At 40.6% G+C, this 17,184-nt stretch overlaps 1 protein-coding gene across 22 annotated transcripts in view; it reads left to right on the top strand.

The window, feature by feature from the left end:
• Nucleotides 1–17,184, top strand: part of TENM3 (teneurin transmembrane protein 3) — a 1,688,047-nt gene that overhangs the window by 705,391 nt on the left and 965,472 nt on the right. For 21 of the 22 annotated variants that reach the window (XM_077302335.1, XM_077302356.1, XM_077302355.1 and 18 more), the window contains exon 5: nucleotides 1,930–1,981. The exons of the other annotated variant lie outside the window; for it this stretch is intronic. The gene's annotated coding sequence lies outside the window, so the exon portion shown is untranslated. The remainder of the gene's footprint in view (nucleotides 1–1,929; nucleotides 1,982–17,184) is intronic. 22 annotated transcript variants of the gene reach the window in all.

Here is a 17,184-nt window from a genome sequence, read left to right as displayed (position 1 = left end):
CTGGGTGGGCGGGTCGGGAGGTGCTTTGCATCTCCTGACTGGATGGAACTCTGGTCTGTCCTGGTGAGGGCCCAATAGGATTGGCCCCTTGGTCCCTGGCTGCACACATCTCCGGATTGGCCCCTTGGCCCCAGGCTGACAAGCGCAGGGGCCAATAGGAAGGTGCTTTGCGCCTTCTGATTGGCCCCTCCATTTCTCAGTTCGGGGCCAAGGGATCAATTGTTGCCCCCCATCATGGACTGAGCCCACCCCCACACCCCTTAGACTTTTATTTATACTGTGGAATGCAGTTTACAGATGAGGTGCCTGACAGAGAACCAGAGATGATCATGGTATTCTGAAATGATCAGTGTCAGTACACTTAGTGCTCCTTTCTCAGTGTAAGCTAATTTTTCTAGTCATTTATGGATATGGTCATATATCTAGCCATCCCCTCCAAAGGCTTTTGAGGAGACTTTAGAGACGATGAAAAAGATAAATGGTTAAAATCCTATTGCCCTTTCTCCTCCAAATCAAGAGTCTAGAACTGTTCCCATAACATGAACTTTATATATTAAAAAACACTGTATGTTAAAGTTTGCTTCAGGGAGAAGAAAGATGTTTGCAGAGCTGGAGACTTCGGTGGTAGTCATTTCCTGATATTCTGAGTAAATCCATGAACTTTTCTCTTACATCAAAGTATATTTCCAACTGCGTATTAAAATCTACTTAAACCACAGTAGTTCATGCTTAGTGTGGGCACCACCTCCACCGTATCTATCAATTGATATTAACTTCTCCCACTGAGCTTATCTGCTCTGTAAATGCATAATAAATCTGTGAAATATGATACTTGAACATTGACAGCTCTTTCTCTCTTTTGGTCTTTATAACTACAAAAAAAAGTTAAAATGATAAAGCTCAAAAGGATCATAAAAAAATCCTGCCAACACCGGTACTTTCATATATCTTAGTTAAATGTACCAATGTAAAATATCAAAAGCAACTAACAGGTTTTGGTTGTTGGCAGCTAATGTGTCGAAATGCACACCACTGTATTTTAATGGAGAGCAAAATAATTTCATTATTTCTACTTAAAATCAGGAGTGATTTGCAGAGGTTGTCCAAGAACCAAGCCTGAAGCTCTCTGGTCCATTCAGGGGAAGTAATCAAAATAATATTTGTTGCATCAGAGACTTTGGTTGCAAGGGAAGGAAGTGTTCAAAAACAACTAGACAATGAGTGTGATGACTCTTTAATCCAGTGAGATAGATATTTAATCCAGTGAGATAGATATTTTTATCTTAATTCAATCTGATGAATATTTTAAGGATATGGGAAGCCTAGGGCTGTCCCATGCATATCTTGCATGACTAGAAACTTATCAGATACAAAAAGATAGCTGGACATAAAATAAATAAATCACCACCAATATTAGCAGGAGTGGCTAAGGGATTTGTGGGGCCCATAGCACCAGAGCCAGTTTAATGTCCCTAGCAGAGTACATTTCCGGTGGGAGCAGCCAGACACCCCAGTGAAAAGTGTTGTCACTCTAAATGTCCTTAAATAGGGAAAGGGGAGGGAGAGGCTATAACTCTGATCCATAGGGGAGAGGCACTGCATGGGGCCCCTGGAAGCACAGGGCCCGTAGCATATGCTTTATGCTTCATGGATAAATGAGCTCTGGATATTATGTTGAATGGAACTTCTGATTGTATAGTTATTTTAAAAAAATTCCTTATATCTAGAGAAGATCCCAACACCTAAGTTGGTTAGAGAACACAAAATACAACATAACAAAAGAATTTTTGGTATTGAACCACGTTAATCAACGGGGGTGGGGGGGAGACATAGGAAATAGTAATTATTCTAAAAATAGAGACCATTTGCTAAGGCATTTATGTAAATCATGTATCTCATTAAAATAAATGGTTCACCATTTTTTTACAGATGGATTAATCACCTTTGCAGGACGAAAAATGACATAATAAAGAGGCTACAGGTCAGTTTCCATCCTTGTCACAGTATTTTCCTATCAACCCAAAATTTAATTTGAGACATTTGCATTTCATTTTGCCCTTCCTGGCAAAAGTGAGTAAACATATTTAAAAATTAATGGATATTTTAACATAGGTCATTTAGCTTCTGACTGACAAGTGGCAAAAAGAAATGGAAAGGTCATGAAAAAAACACACAATCAATTTCATTTCAATTCTGAAAGTTAGATATCTTTTTTTTATGGGGACAATATTTATGTGGGGAAAGTGGATTGATTGGTTTCTGCTGAGTTTACAATGCACTGCTATGAATGGTATTATTCAGGTTTAATGTTGAATATGCCAGGTTAACCAAGGGAATGATATTAAGGAAATGATAATGGCTATGCAGTTATTAAAAGTTTCCTTACCCCACAATCCACAAACGGACAAAAGTTCTAACCCAATTCCATGCAAAGTTAGGCAAATTGTTACATAGAATTATACTCTTACTGACATACATGTAGCTTCACAGTAATGAAACGATGTGAGTTCAGAGCACTACCACTTGAAGTAAAACTGTGGCTCTCAAATGAGAATGCATTAGAATGCTACAATTTTTATATTTCCACAGGCTAAAGTCTTAAGCATAATTTAATTGGGCTTAAATATTTGTACAACTATGTGATTTTGTGTTTGTTTTTCTTAAGTGACTATAACAAAAATATTTCCATATAACACATTCCAGTCCCAGGATTTGCAATAGCTCCAGTATCTTCTGCTTTTGGTTAAAAAGATAAATCATGTCTGGTTTCCATTCAGCCTGAATTCCCATTGCCTAGGTGTTTGACTTATGCTTCCTTATTTAGTTGGGATTTAATCTCAGCACAGTCATTTAAATTTTCATTACAAATGATCTGTTCCTGAGCATAGGTCAAAATATATGTTGATTTTCCATCTCTGGGTCTGCTATAAAGACAGGGGTCAGTTTTGCCTTGTCTGAAACCCTGATTGAATAGCATTTTGGTCAGCTTATCTAACCATGCTTTTGCAGCTTGTTTAACTCCATAAAGCCCCTTTAGAAGTTTACAGACTAGATCTCTATTCTTTTCATCTATAAACCCTGGTGGCTGTTTTATGTATAATTCTTCAACTATTTCACCATGTAAAAAGGAATCTTAATATATAAGTATTTTGTTTGCAGTTTTCTTAAAGCTGTGATGCTTAGGAGCATCCTAATTGTGGAATATTTTACTAGTACAAAATATGGTCAACATCACCATATGCATCATGTTAGCCTTAATAAAAAGCCCCTTACCCAATGGCATTTTTACCTTTAGGTAGTTCAGTTGGAGTACATGTGTTGTTCTCACAGGACCCATTATGCACGGGCCAGAATGCTCGCTCTGGCGGTGGCAGGGCATCGGGGAAAATCCCCAATTATGCATGCCCTTGCCACCAGTGCGGTCATGGCCTGGCCCAGGGCCACGGAAGGCCCACGTTATCAGAACGCAAGAACCTCTGCGGTCCCCAGGATACCGTGGGTGCCAGCAGGGGCTGGGGTGGGCCAGCGCTGTGTATAATTGAGAGTGCCAGGCCTTTCGGCCAGCCCAGCCCTGAACTACAGTGTCCCTGTATGGACACCGCATGCCCCTATGAGCTCCGTGGAGCTGGCAGGAGAATCCTCCTGCTCCCGCTGTTGTGTGCAGTGGGGCCCTGGCCCCTCCCCACTCACCCACGGCTGCTGCTACTGCTGGGCAGCGTCCTGGGCTTCCCGGCTCCATGCGCAGCACATGTACGCATGCTACACCGAGGCGTCAACATATGTTGGGAAGCCCACCCTCATGCATACACGGGGAATGGTGGGGCATCCTGCCCTGCCGCAGCAGCGCAACAGCCGCCCAGCGTAGCAGCTGCCATGCATAATAGGTCATAGTGTGTCCATTTCTTCTTGTGCTGCTTTCCTCCACTTGCTTGTTTCTGGTTTAGACATGAGAATGTCGTTCATGTGGAGCTGAGCTGGGTTACTTTCTCATCTGGATTACTTTCTCATCTGGAACTTCCTTGTTGTTGCATGGAGTGTCTGAGGTCCATGATATCAGCCTTTGAAGCAATGTTTAGCTCCTCTGGCTGATCTGCTGGTTCAGGAACTTTAGCTAGCACCTTCTCTTCTGGCTGACCAACTGCTAATGTGTGCTCATTGATTACATCTGTTGGCTCTGGTTGATACCCCAGCAGCTAGTTGTTGTTGCCATTAGACAATATTCTATTGCAGCTGTCTGATTTTTCCTTGGTAGCTCATCAAACTATACCACTTGGGTGCATTAATTTGGTTAGTGCTTGAGTCCACAATTCTGTAGCCTGAGCTCTCCGGAGAATAGCCTGCAAAGATGCCTTCTTCAGCTCTGGGTTTTAGTTTTGTTCTTTTGATATATAAACATAGTCCTTGAATCCAAATACCCTAAGGCAGTGGTCTCCAACCCCCGGTCCAGTGACTGGGACCAGGCCATGGATCAGTCAGTATCAGGCCGCAACTCCTCCTCATCCTCCTCCCGGACTGCTGTCTTTGGGGCTGCCCTGCCACTCTGCCACTGGATCACCTTTGGTGTTCTCCAGCAGCCGCCCTGGCTGGGGTTCTCCATCGGCATGGCACTGCGCAGCTGCTGCTGGCAGCGCCCCCCAGTGGGCGGCGGGAAGTCATGGGCACTGGCAGGAAAGCAAGCGGAGCAGGGGCTCAGGCGGTGGTGACGTCCCTTGGCAAAAGACTACCCCCCCAGGCCTCAGAAAAATTGTTGACCGGTCCCCGGTGATAAAAAGGTTGGAGACCACTGCCCTAAGGTGTTCTAGGCTTGGCTTTTTTCTATGCCATATCTCATAAGGAGTTTTCTTTGTGGCTTTGTTTGACAATCTGTTTTGCAGTCATAGCAGCTTCACCCCACTGCCTGTAGCCAAGGCATGAGTCAATCAGCAAGTATTGGACAATGTCCATTAAAAAGCAGTTCTTGTGCTCAGCAACCCCATTCTGTTCTGATGTGTGGGGTAGCGTAATTCTGGGTTGGACTCAACATTCCTTTAGTAATGTCTGCACTGATGTCAAAGTGTAGTCACCTCCATAGTGAGACTGGATAGCTTGGGGGTTCCTGATGAACTTGTAAGAAACAATGGCAATGTGGTTTCTCAGCTTCTTCTCAGTTTTGCAATGTTTGCCTTAACAAAGAACACACAGTATACCTTCAAAAATCATCTGTAAAAGAAGATATGTATTATTTCTTGTATATGCTGGTTTGATAGGTCCAACATATCTGAGGGACCAGATACAGATGCAGGGCTCTTTGCTCTGTGAATACTAGTTGGCTGGTGATCCCCAGCTCATGTGAAGTTCACTTGACCTTGGCCAGGGCCATTGCCTTTTCAGCCTGGCCCCTGCCTGGTGGAATTAAATCCTGGAAGAACTATGGGGCTTGCTAGAGCTAATGCAGTTCTGTAAGGCCTGTAGGATGGAGCTCTTCCACCAGGCTTTTGGTTGAAGCCAGGCCAAGGGAATATCATCCTTTGATTATTCAACTTCTAACAACTACCTGGGAATGGCAGTAAGGGGGGATTGTGTGTGGTATGAAGGATTCATATTTCATGATTTAGTAATATATTATGTAGGTTTTTGTACTTTTTAACTCTGTATTTCATATTTGTTGTTAGCCACCAGGAGCTGGCTGGGCCAAGAGCGGTGGCCTATAAATATTAATAATAATAGTTAATGTGTATTAGCTCAAGTGGTTGTTGAGGGCATCTCAATTTTGGGGAATTAGAACAGGCTTTCTCAACCAGGAATTTTGTGAAACCCTGGGGTTACGTGATGATCCTGGAAGGGTTTCCTTAATGGGTAGAAGTTAATTACTTTTTATTTTACATCTATTCATCTCTCTATCTATTGATATTTATTTATATTTTAATTTAAACCCTGCCCCTCACCTCTTGACGTAGTCGTCCTGGAGCAGCTTGCATCACATAAAAGAATAAAATACAGCACTTGCCATAAAAGCCCCTTCAATTAATCCCCAGTAAAATACAAAACCAATCTAAAATTTCCATCAGATGGCAGAACCCCATTCGTTTCCTGGATAGCTTGTCCTAACTGCATCTGTGCTCTGGTACATCCAAACAGATCTTCTACTAAGTAGAGCACCATAAGCCACGAGTAGCATTTGTTAAAACAACCTTATTCACTGTTAAGAATGGGTAGTAGAACTGCGGCCCTCCAGATGTCCATGGACATGGGCATTCGCTGGCAGGGGCTCATGGGAGTTGTAGTCCATGGACATCTGGAGGACCGCAGTTTTACTACCCCTGGTTAAGAGATTATTTTACAAAATCAAAGTTGGTTTTGAATACATTAAAATTGAAAAAGCTAAAGAGCAAAACGCGTTGGGATTTATGAAATATCAAAGAATAAAGAACAATGGAAGTTTGAAGACTCCATAGAAGTCTACTCTATATATTTAATTCGCCATATTGGTATCCCAGTGCCTCATAACTTGATCTGTGTTTGGTCCTTCATTGGGTCCTACCCCTCCCATTTTATTTTTGCTTCTGAATCACAGTGAGCAAATCTCCTGTGAGAAAGCTCCAAGGACACCTGGGCCTATTCTGCACACAAAATGCACTTTCAATGCACTTTAGAAGTAGATTTTCCTGTTCCGCACAGGAAAATCCAGCTGCCAAAGCACAATGAAAGTACATTATTCTATGTGTGCGGAATGGACCCTGGTCAGCAGTTGTTTTGGCAGTGCAGGACTTTGGCTCCCTGAAGGTTAGTTCAAAGGCTCTATTTTCTAAGTTTATGGCAAATCCTTTTTGTGAGAGTGTCATTATACCTAGCAAATTTGCCTTTGAATCAGGAATTTATAAAATGTCATCTGCAGTAATTTTAGTTCCAGTATTTGGCAATTCAATGTAACTTTTTTTTCTTTGTGTATCTACTTGATCTCCATTAGCTATGCACTTTTCCACAAACTTGTGTCCAGTTCATCAACAATTAATATCTGATGTCTTAGTCAAGGTTTGTAATTTTCATTTGTTTGTGCTAAATAATTAAATTGCTTTCTTTGGCAGGAATCCTTCTGTATTTGGAAGAAATTCGTGTGTTTGATCATGAGGTTACTTGCTGGAGCTAGAACTTGCATTTTTATTAGGAAAACACGCCCTCTGGAAAGGACTTGGCTTGTTACCATTGAAGCAGTGAGGGACATTTCTTCTGTCTTGGGGTTGGGCTTCATGGGGTCAATCAGTTTATTTCCTTCCCCTCCCCCCCCCCGATCATACCTCTTGGGGTCATCCTTGCATTTGCATGGCTCACAATAGTCCTTTTGTTTATGTCACTGAGCTCTTATCAGCCCCACAACATCCTCCAATTAAAAATCTTACCTATTAAATGTTGAAATGAATGCAAAGTAAGATTCAGGTAGGAAATTTAGAAACAATCAAAACTGTAATTTTTCATCTAGCACTTTACCAGCAGTTGCAAGTTTATCAATTACATTTAGAAATGTTTCTATATGGGCCTCTGGATTTCCACTTTCTTGTAGCTTAACTTTTAAAAGTTCTATAAACAGAGAACTTTAGATAGCCTTGATTTGCTCTCCATAGATCTTCCTTGAGGCTTCAATAATCTCTTTTTCAATGTCTTGTACTTTTATGTACACCAATTGTGAATTAGTCAGTGAAGTAATAATTACATTTTGTATTTCACCATCTGCATTCTCTTATTTTTGATCTCATTTTCAGACTATGAAGGTTGTGATGCAGTTAAAGAAAAAATAGCTTTTTTCTCTTTAAGCTGATGTTCAGTTCGAAAAAGGCTCACATTGAAATTATCCCTGCTAAGTTTCTCTGGGTCAGAGTCTGCATTTACTTTGTTTATTCCATTGTCAATCCTGTTGAATTCAGATTGATTTGAACTCGGTTCTTCCTCTTCCCCCCCCTCCTCATTGCAACAGGAAAGTGTTCTGTGCGTGGTTAGGATAGTTAAGAAGGGGGGAGGAGCCAAGCCTCTTTCTTTCTTTCTTTTCTTGGAGGGGGGAGAGTGAGGATCAAAGAAGGCAGAGGAGGGAGAGAAAATGCAAGACCAATAGAAGTTGAAAGAAATTAGGGGCTTCTCCTTTAAAGCAAGCTTGTCACATGGCCACCTTTGGCCAATCTCTACCATGGAGGTTCAAAACAGCCTGCTTTCTCAATCTGAAATATCTGAAATATTGAGTATTAAAAGCACTTTAAGATATCGCACAATAAAGGTAGGGTCACTCTGGATCATTCCTTCTTGCTGCAGAAGGAAAATTTAAATCACCCCAAATCAAAATGGAAATCGCATTCTGTGTAGACAGCAAGGACTGAATCGACCTGGGATTGGAATAAAAGCTCCGTGCAGTTTACACCTAGGACTGCATATTGTTTGGCTATAGTTTAGCAGTTCAAAAGGAAAGGAAAAAGAAAGAAATTTCTTTCTGCATTCATAGATTGGGACAGTTGCAGTGTCACAGCAGGCTATGGTCTTGCATTTGTTCAAGAGAAAAACAAACAAGAAAAAATCCTGGTTAAACCTTAAACTTGGCTGGATCCCAGTTCTTAAAATTCTTACTGGGCCCATAACTCTTTTGAGATATTTAGCTAATATAGCACAGTTTGCCCAGTTTCAGAGCATGAACCTGAGTACAGTAAATACATTTCTCAAGGAGTATATTGCAAATATCTCTAACTCTATACACATATACACATATTTTTATTTTATTTTTGTGTATTTATTTGGATTTTTTTATACTGCCCATTCTTTACAGCTCTGGGGGGTTTACATGGAATTTTATGTAATTTTACATGGAACATTATAATAATCTATAACATACAAGTTTCAACACAACATCACAAGAACCAAGTAATAATTTATAACACAACATAAATAACAATAACAATGGGGAGATCAAATTTGTTCAGTCTTGGAAGGGCATCTGAGGGGAGGCCCAGCAGATGTACTCATTTTACCGACCTCAGAAGGATGGAAGGCTGAGTCAACCTTGAGCCGGCTGCTGGGCTTGAACTCCCAGCCTCATAGTCAGAGCTTCAGACAACATGTCTGCTGCCTTACCACCCTGCACCACAAGAGGCTCTCTCTCTCTCTCTCTCTCTCTCTCTCTCTCTCTCTCTCTCTCTCTCTCTCTCTATATATATATATATATATATATATATATATATATATATATATATATATAGCCCTACCTGGACCCAGAGTACCTAGCCACAGTGATCCATGCGACAGTCCCCTCTAGACTAGACTTCTGCAACTCGCTCTACACAGGCCTACTCTTATCCTCTTTATATATATATATATACACACACACACACACAAGTAGATCCAGTTCACATTCAGGTTGCAGTCAAAAGAAGAGAAAGAAACCTAATTTAAAAGAGTACTTTCCCTTTCAAAAATGGCCAGCTTGTTCAGATTTATGTGTATAAGAGTATGAAGACATTGTATCTACAGGAGTGACCAACAGACACATGAATGCCCATGGAAGGCCACATGGAGAGTCAGAGAATGAAGAGAGAGAGAGAGAGAGACACGGGTGAGGAGGGGTCAGATGGCAGCTCCCAAATTAAGAAAAAGATGGTCACGCATTCAAAAGTATAATACTTTGAGTACTTTGAGTGATGTAGCACCCCCAGGCAAGCTGAGTCCCTCACTCTAACACTTTATGTCCAGTAACTGATTTTAATGGCTTGTTTTTATGCTAGTATTTTTAATCGAAAGTTGTCTCGGGAAGGAATTTTAAAATGTGCCATAGACATAATTAAATGAGCAAAATAAGCAAGTAGAACAGGAACCATTCTCTGTCTTTTCCTAAATAGACCTTCTCCCAATTCAAACCTGGAGCATGACTGGATTTTCTTGAAGCAAAATGAAAGATTCACTTTAAAATGTTCTTCTGTAAGAAAGAGCATATGCATATTCAGTAAATAAAACTTTCAAAATAAGAAGCTTAGCCTACTTCCCTGTCAGTCTTCAAAGACAGTGCCACCTGCTCTTATCTGAATAACCACTGTCACTGCGTTCCAATTCACTTTATGTGTCTTGCCAGAGAGCATAGTAGACTTCTTTTGTGTCTCCATTTATCTCAGAGTGTACAGAGCATTCATTTGAAGTGCTGTGTATGATAAAGCAGTTACAAATGGATTATCATGTGATACACTTTCTTCATGTGATAATTTAATTTGAAGGGGGGGGGGTCAGAACACTGAGTATTTTGTTGCCAAAAAGGGGTATTAATTGACAAAGGAAAGTTTTAAAAGCTGGAGAAATTTTGCTCTTTCTCCTGTGACACCAAAGAGCTGTGTTTCGAATAATTTTGCTACTGTGGCACATTTGAGATGTGAGAAACATTAACAATGAGGAGGGCTTTAGGTGAAGATCACTCTGCATCGTGGATGGCATTATCTGCTGATTTAGCTGGGCTGGAAACTGCTGCAAAAATAATCCTTTTTGTGCCCTTGTCAGAGGCTTGGGCCTGAAGTAATAGAAAATCAGCTTTACCTGAGTCAGATAATCATTACAAAATGAATATTGTTTGTCAGTCGCTCATAGATGTAATGGGGAGAAAATGTGTGATAGAGACGATGAATATTATTTTAAGATAAAGCTTACTTGGATGTATGAAATGCTAAGTGCTGTTAATAATTAAGCTACTCTGTGCATTTGTAAATCATCAGCCTTGATTGAAAAGGAGATGATTACTTAAAACAGCTCCTCTTCTTTCACTTTCTGTTTCACTCCCCCCCCCCCCCCCGCCCTTCCAACTTGCTGTTTCTCTTTCTCTTTAGCATTCACAAGGGGCATTCAGTTAATCATACTAAGGTCTCTCCTTTAGTGCTATAGTAGCTGATTACCCAGCAGGAGGTGCAGTTCCAACAGGGTAAGTCAGAATGGTATTGCCTGCTCCCTGGAGAGGGACATCCTGTAAAAACACCAAGGTTGAGAACTGTCATATTCACAGCAGTAGGTGCATTTTCCTCAGAAATTAATGGAGCAAGCTGGGCAAAAAAAATGTTTTTAAACTGCATCTTCCCTAGAGTAAGATGCAAATTCACAGCCCTTTTGAAGCTCTGGAATGAAAGTTGAAGATAAGACTTTTTAAGGTTGGAGGGTTTTTTATACTGGTAATATAGGCAACTCCTGTACATAAATGTTAAATTGAAATGGAAGATAAGTGGGACAGATGTTGTTCACACTGCCTCAAAAATACAATCGCAACTCTTTTCAGATCAAGAATTGATGCACTCATGAAATTTTACAAGCGTAAAACAGGAATTTGATAAAATAAAACCTGTCACTACCATTAAAATATGGGCAAGACATGATGTTTCAGAAGTGCTCTCCAGGGGTGCCATGCTTCTGGGGGATCAAAACTCTCCCTGTGAAGTATCCGAAATGTAGCCACAGATAAATTTGAAGATATAAGCACTACTGTAAATTGTGACCATGTTGAGTGTCAGCTTGGTAAATCTCCTTTCCTTCTATAATAATTCAAACCACAATGCCTATTTGGTTGGACTTCTACAGGGGGAAAAAAACATCCATAGGTTCCACATTCAGAGTTTCATAGACTACGCTCAGTTTTCACTGGAAATTGTGCTCTATAATGCTTGGGAATCAGAGGATTCATAGATTTTAAGGTCACAAGGGTGCACTGAGATTAAGTGATGTGACCTACATTTCAAAGGGCAACTTAATCTCTTACCATGATTACTTTCTCAAACCTAGTCTATTCTGCTTGGGTAAGGTATGGCTTTTAAAAGTAATAATCTTTGTAGAAAACCCAGCATCTTTCTTTGCATTTTGGTCTGATCATTAACCACCATTATTTATTTACAAGTATGTGTTACTCCTAATTTTAATTGACCATCTTTTTTTCTTCTGGCTGTCATACTAATTTTGTCCAATTTTCTTTTCTAAATTTGAACAAAAACAATGCAATTTTTAAAAATCTCTTTGTGCCTATATATGTGTGCTATTTGTTTTATGTTTAATTACAAAATATTGTCTGCATCCTGTGTTTTCCACTAGCAGGAGACATTTCCACCAATAGAAAATAAGGGACAATTACCTCTGTCTCAATGAAGACTTAAATTTTTCCTCCCACACTGTTCAGAGGATCAGTACACTCCCTAGGTAGTAAAGCAATCAAAATATTTGCAATTTGTGAAAAAAATAGTTTCTAAAACGAGGCTTCAGTCACTTCTCTAATGGCAGTACTGTTGGGGGGTATTTCCATGGCGTTGTGACTGCTGAACTCGTAGGATAATTTTTTTTCCTAAAAGGTCACATGCATGCATATTTCTGCCCACTGAGACAACATTTCATGCATTCAGTGATATTGCCCCTGGTTCATTAGAGTTTATTCCACAAAATGTTTATTAGTTTATAAGGTATCATAAGAGCCTTTCTTCTTTTGGCTGCAGCAGACTAACAAAACTACCTTTCCAAAATGGTAGGATCCAAGAAGACACTTGCACTGAACAGATGATAAGATCACAGTTTGGGGAGTATACTTCAATAATTTTCAGAATTTCTTATCTAGATTTGGGATAGAAAACCATTTCACTTTTCCTGATTTTTGGAAATGTTAAAAGTTCAAAATTTTGGGGGTTAGAAGAGAGAAGTCCAACCCCAGAATTAAGTATTCCAGCATTGTCTCCACTGGAGTTTCTCTCTGTCAGCAGCACAGGAAGCAGCAGAACCTACCTCATTAGGTATTTTTATTGGCAATTTAATAGTGTTATATTGATATAACAATATTGCAATATTTTATCAGGTTCTCTGAGTTCCAAGTTTTCATTTTTAAAATGTCTTGAACTCTTTCGGTTGTAGTACCGTATTTGCCGGCGTATAAGACGACTGGGCATATAAGACGACCCCCCAATATTTCCACTCAAAATATAGAGTTTGTTACATTACAGTACTATGGGTCACTATGGGCAGCTATGTCTATCCCAACTGAAGTGCACCTGGCGTATAGGACGACCCCCCCCCCCACTTGGAAGCATGTTTTTCAGGGGGGAAAGTAGTCTTATACACCAGCAAATACTGTAATATAAAGGAAAATGCTACTGCTGGAATTTGTGCCCTCTCAGGTGTCTCCAAGCCAACCTAAAACAGCTAATTTCAAGTATAGAATCACCCTTGTACTGGAGGCTCCCCTCTTCTGTTGTCCTATTTCCTTTGTAATTTGTCCTGAATTTGCATGGAAATAAGTTGGGCAGGGTATTTTGAGTTTGTAACAGTGGTAGGCAAATGTACACAAGGCACAGCATGCCTAGGCTTTTTGAAAACTGGGTTTAAGTCAAGAGCATGATTAATGAAGGTTAAGCTCTCTTAACCATATTTACATAATGTGCAATAATATGATTTGTGATGCATTAATATATAATCCAAGAAATATTTAAAAAATTAATCCAGTTGAGAGCACATTTTATCTTTATTTAAAGAAAATGAAAAGGAGTGAAAAATAACATCTTTAAAGTTTCATATACACTGAAAGTTGTGTGTTGTATATGGCTTGTTAAAAGCAAAGAAATACACTTGATAATATATGTGGAATGAATTAATGTATTGTTGCTAGGTACAAGCAGTCTATAAGATGCAAGTTATGGCCTTTATAATCAAAAAGATCTTTATTGTTCCATAATAGGACCAGTTATTAGTTAATACATGGGATTTGAAAGGTAGATTAAGTGTTCAAGTCCATCCAGCTAAATCTCCATTTGAGAACCAACAGCTCTTTATATGGCCGTCCTCCTTCTCCTCTCAGTACTGCAAGATTATGTTGTCAACACAGCTGCTCTCGGTAGCTTTAGAAATATTTTTAAATTTAAATTTACAACTATTGTCTTGGTAATTGTGTAGAATTTTAATACTGTGGTTTTTTTAGATTTTTAAATTGCGTATTTTAACTATGTATATTTGGTACATTGCAACCCACCCTGAGCCACACAGGAAGAGCAGGATAAAAATACAACAACAACAATAACAACAATGTGATTTTTCTTCTAAATTGAAAATTATGTAACTACTAGTTTCAAAGCCCCTTTATAAAAAGGGGTTTTGAAAGGGGAGAAGGCGTCAGACCGGCAGGGAGGGAACCCCCAGCAGGCGCGCTTCGCGCGACTGCTGGGGGTTCCCTCGAGCGGCGGTCTGACGCGGCGAGTTGGGACCCACTATACGGGTTGGGACCCACATACCTGAGGGACCGCCTACCGCTCTATGCCCCCCGCAGGGCCTTACGCTCTGCGGGTGAGAACCTGTTGGTCGTCCCCGGCCCGAAGGAAGCGAGCCTAGCCTCGACCAGGGCCAGGGCTTTTTCAGTCCTGGCCCCTACCTGGTGGAATGAGCTCCCGGGTGATCTGCGGGCCCTGCGGGATTTGTCAGCTTTCTGCAGGGCCTGTAAAACGGAGCTCTTCCACCAGGTCTATGGTTGAGGCTGGGGTCAGCAAATCAGGGACATCGCTCCCCCCCTAGGAGTTGGATTGTACGCTACTCCCCTATCCTTTCCTCTTCACCTCTTAATAATTGGGGGAGGGATGGTATTTTTAGCCGCCATGTTAGTAGAGTGATGTTTTAATGGGAATTTTAATGGGATTAGTTGTTGTGACCCGCCTCGAGCCTATCGGGAGAGGCGGGAAATAAATCTAATAATAATAATAATAATAATAATAATAATAATAATAAATTAGGGGCTGTTACTGGAACTGTAATTATTTGCAGAACCTTCTAGAATACAGATATACATAGTGAAACATTTGCTTTGAATAAAGGAACAGTATATTTACTTTTTCAGCCTGTCCTCTGAATTTCAGTCTGTATGTATGTAGAAATGGTTTGAGCACAGATATTCTGACAACAAATATATCAGCCTATATCAAACATGCAGAAATGAGGCCTACTGCACAGGCCTACTATTTATTAAGATTTTTATACCACCCTTCCATACGGTTCTGGGCGGTTTGCGCCTTCCGATTGGCCCCTCTCCCGACTGGCTGGAATTCTTGTCAGTCCGGGGCAAAGGTGCCAATCGGCTCCTGTTTCCTATCTTAGACTCAGCCCGCCCCCCTTAGCCTTACTGTTTTATTTATACCGCTCCCCGCACCTTGTAGAAAACAAGTTATTAAAACATCTGCTTTTCCATAAGCAGGAAACTGTTCTCTGCCATTCCACATATCCTTTTCTACTTCAACAGACAAAATTGCCCAATCTAAATTTCAGCTCAAGTGTTTGATGGCTTTCATGCTGAGCTCAAACTGTTACTGCATCCCTGAGAGAATAGAATTGAAACAGGATTTAATCTAAAATAACAAAATACAATAAAGGTTTTACATATAAATAAGGAATGTCCTGTATATTTCTATGCATATTTTACCTTTTCTTTTTCAGATCTTTTTTCCACAAAGAAAAGTTAAATGCTAAGATGCATAGATAAGCAACACTTAACAAGGAACAAACTAAGGCATGTCCATGCAAAATTATATTTGCATTCACCTCCTAAGCAGGTGTTAACTGATAAAGTTGCTACTATTGCAAAGTGATGTTTTTGTTACTGCCCAGTCTGAAGTAGGGATGGGTGATTCAGTTCATATGAAATTAAAGGTACCCAAATTGATGCTGATTAAGGTTATTTTTGGATGTATATGAGCCGAATTACTGACCCCTGAAGTTTAAACCAGATGAATCAATAGTTTCCAAATTGTGATTTGGCAAGTCAGCAATTCAACCTATTTAAACTCTAAAGAAAAAAAGGGGGGGGGAGACACCAAGCAGCTGATCCCAATGATCAGCTATTCGACATGCCTTTTAAATGCCTGCCAATCAGACTCTTCCCAGGCTGTAGAGTGGTTGAAGAGCTGTCAAATAACTGATTGGTCAGGATCAGCAACTGACAGCTCATTAAATGCCTCCCTATGACCATTTATGCACTGGGAACTTCACTGCCCCAGCTCCCATGCAGGAGCACAAATCGGGAGCGGATGAGGTGCTCCCTCGTGTTGGTGTAGGAAGAGGTGGGGCAAATGCTTCCTCGTGTTGGTGCAGGAAGAGGTGGGGCAACGACTAAAACTCCAGCCTGCAGCCCGGCATGACACCTCCGGTGCATAAACAGTCTACATGAGCCACAGCTTTCCCATGTAGGAAAGAGTTAACTTTTTGCTTCCTAGGAAGGCAGGTGTGGGGGAAGATCCACCAAACAGGCAGTCTGTGATGATTATATTTTTGTTGGCTCTTGCAGCCTGGAAAGGAAGAACCAGCTCTTTTTGCAGCCAGGAAAGATTGGGGAAAATCTGAGGGGGGGAAAGACCCACCAAACATGAGGATCACTGTTGGTTGACTCTTTAAATTACTTTTTCCCAGGCAGCAGAAAGAGTCGGTTCTTTTTGCAGCCTGGGTAGGCCATGAGGACCACCTTTAAATCCCTCCTTCTCTCAACTCCAGCCTTCTTAGACAACAAAAGGAGTCAGTTCTTTTTGCTGCCTGGGAAGGCTGGGGAAGGAAAAGAGCCACCAAACAGATGATCCACAAGGATCACCTATTTGGTTGCTCTTTAAATGCATCCTTTTTCCTACCTTCCCAGACAGCAGAGATCTGGCTTTTTTCTGCCTGGGAGGGGCTAGAGGCCACCAAACAGCTGATCCTCAGAGATCAGCTGCAGGCATATGCAGTTGTGCTGTGCACAAAAAATTCAGTACTTTTTGGATTTAGCCGGATCAATTTGGCCAAATCTGAACTAATGATTAGTAATTTGGGTGGCTCAAATTCAGCCAAATCATACTGGTCCAAATAAAAAATGTACCATTTTTTCCTGTAATTAAATTCAATTAAAAAAAAATCAGTGCACTTTTCCTATTAAGTTCAAGATGCTAGATTATTGTTTTAAATAGAATTAAACACAAATGAGAATTACATTTTTATAGATGTTGTGTAGTACTATCATATTATTAGAGAAAGAGAAGTTAAAATCCTAAAGCTGTCCCGAAAAATGACCCATGACATAAATGGGACTTATATCCAGGTAGACTTGCTTTGGATTGTTGCCAACATTCCCTAAGTAGGAAGCCACTACAGAAATGTATCTGGATGCCACCCATTTAACCTCCAAAGACAAGTGAAAATAAGTAAAGAGAACATCCTGACATATCAGTAGAA

Source organism: Paroedura picta, chromosome 10, assembly GCF_049243985.1.
Source record: "Paroedura picta isolate Pp20150507F chromosome 10, Ppicta_v3.0, whole genome shotgun sequence".
Taxonomy (NCBI): Eukaryota; Metazoa; Chordata; class Lepidosauria; order Squamata; family Gekkonidae; genus Paroedura; species Paroedura picta.
Note: the sequence above shows the minus strand (reverse complement) of the source record. Positions and strands in the feature narration are given on the sequence as shown.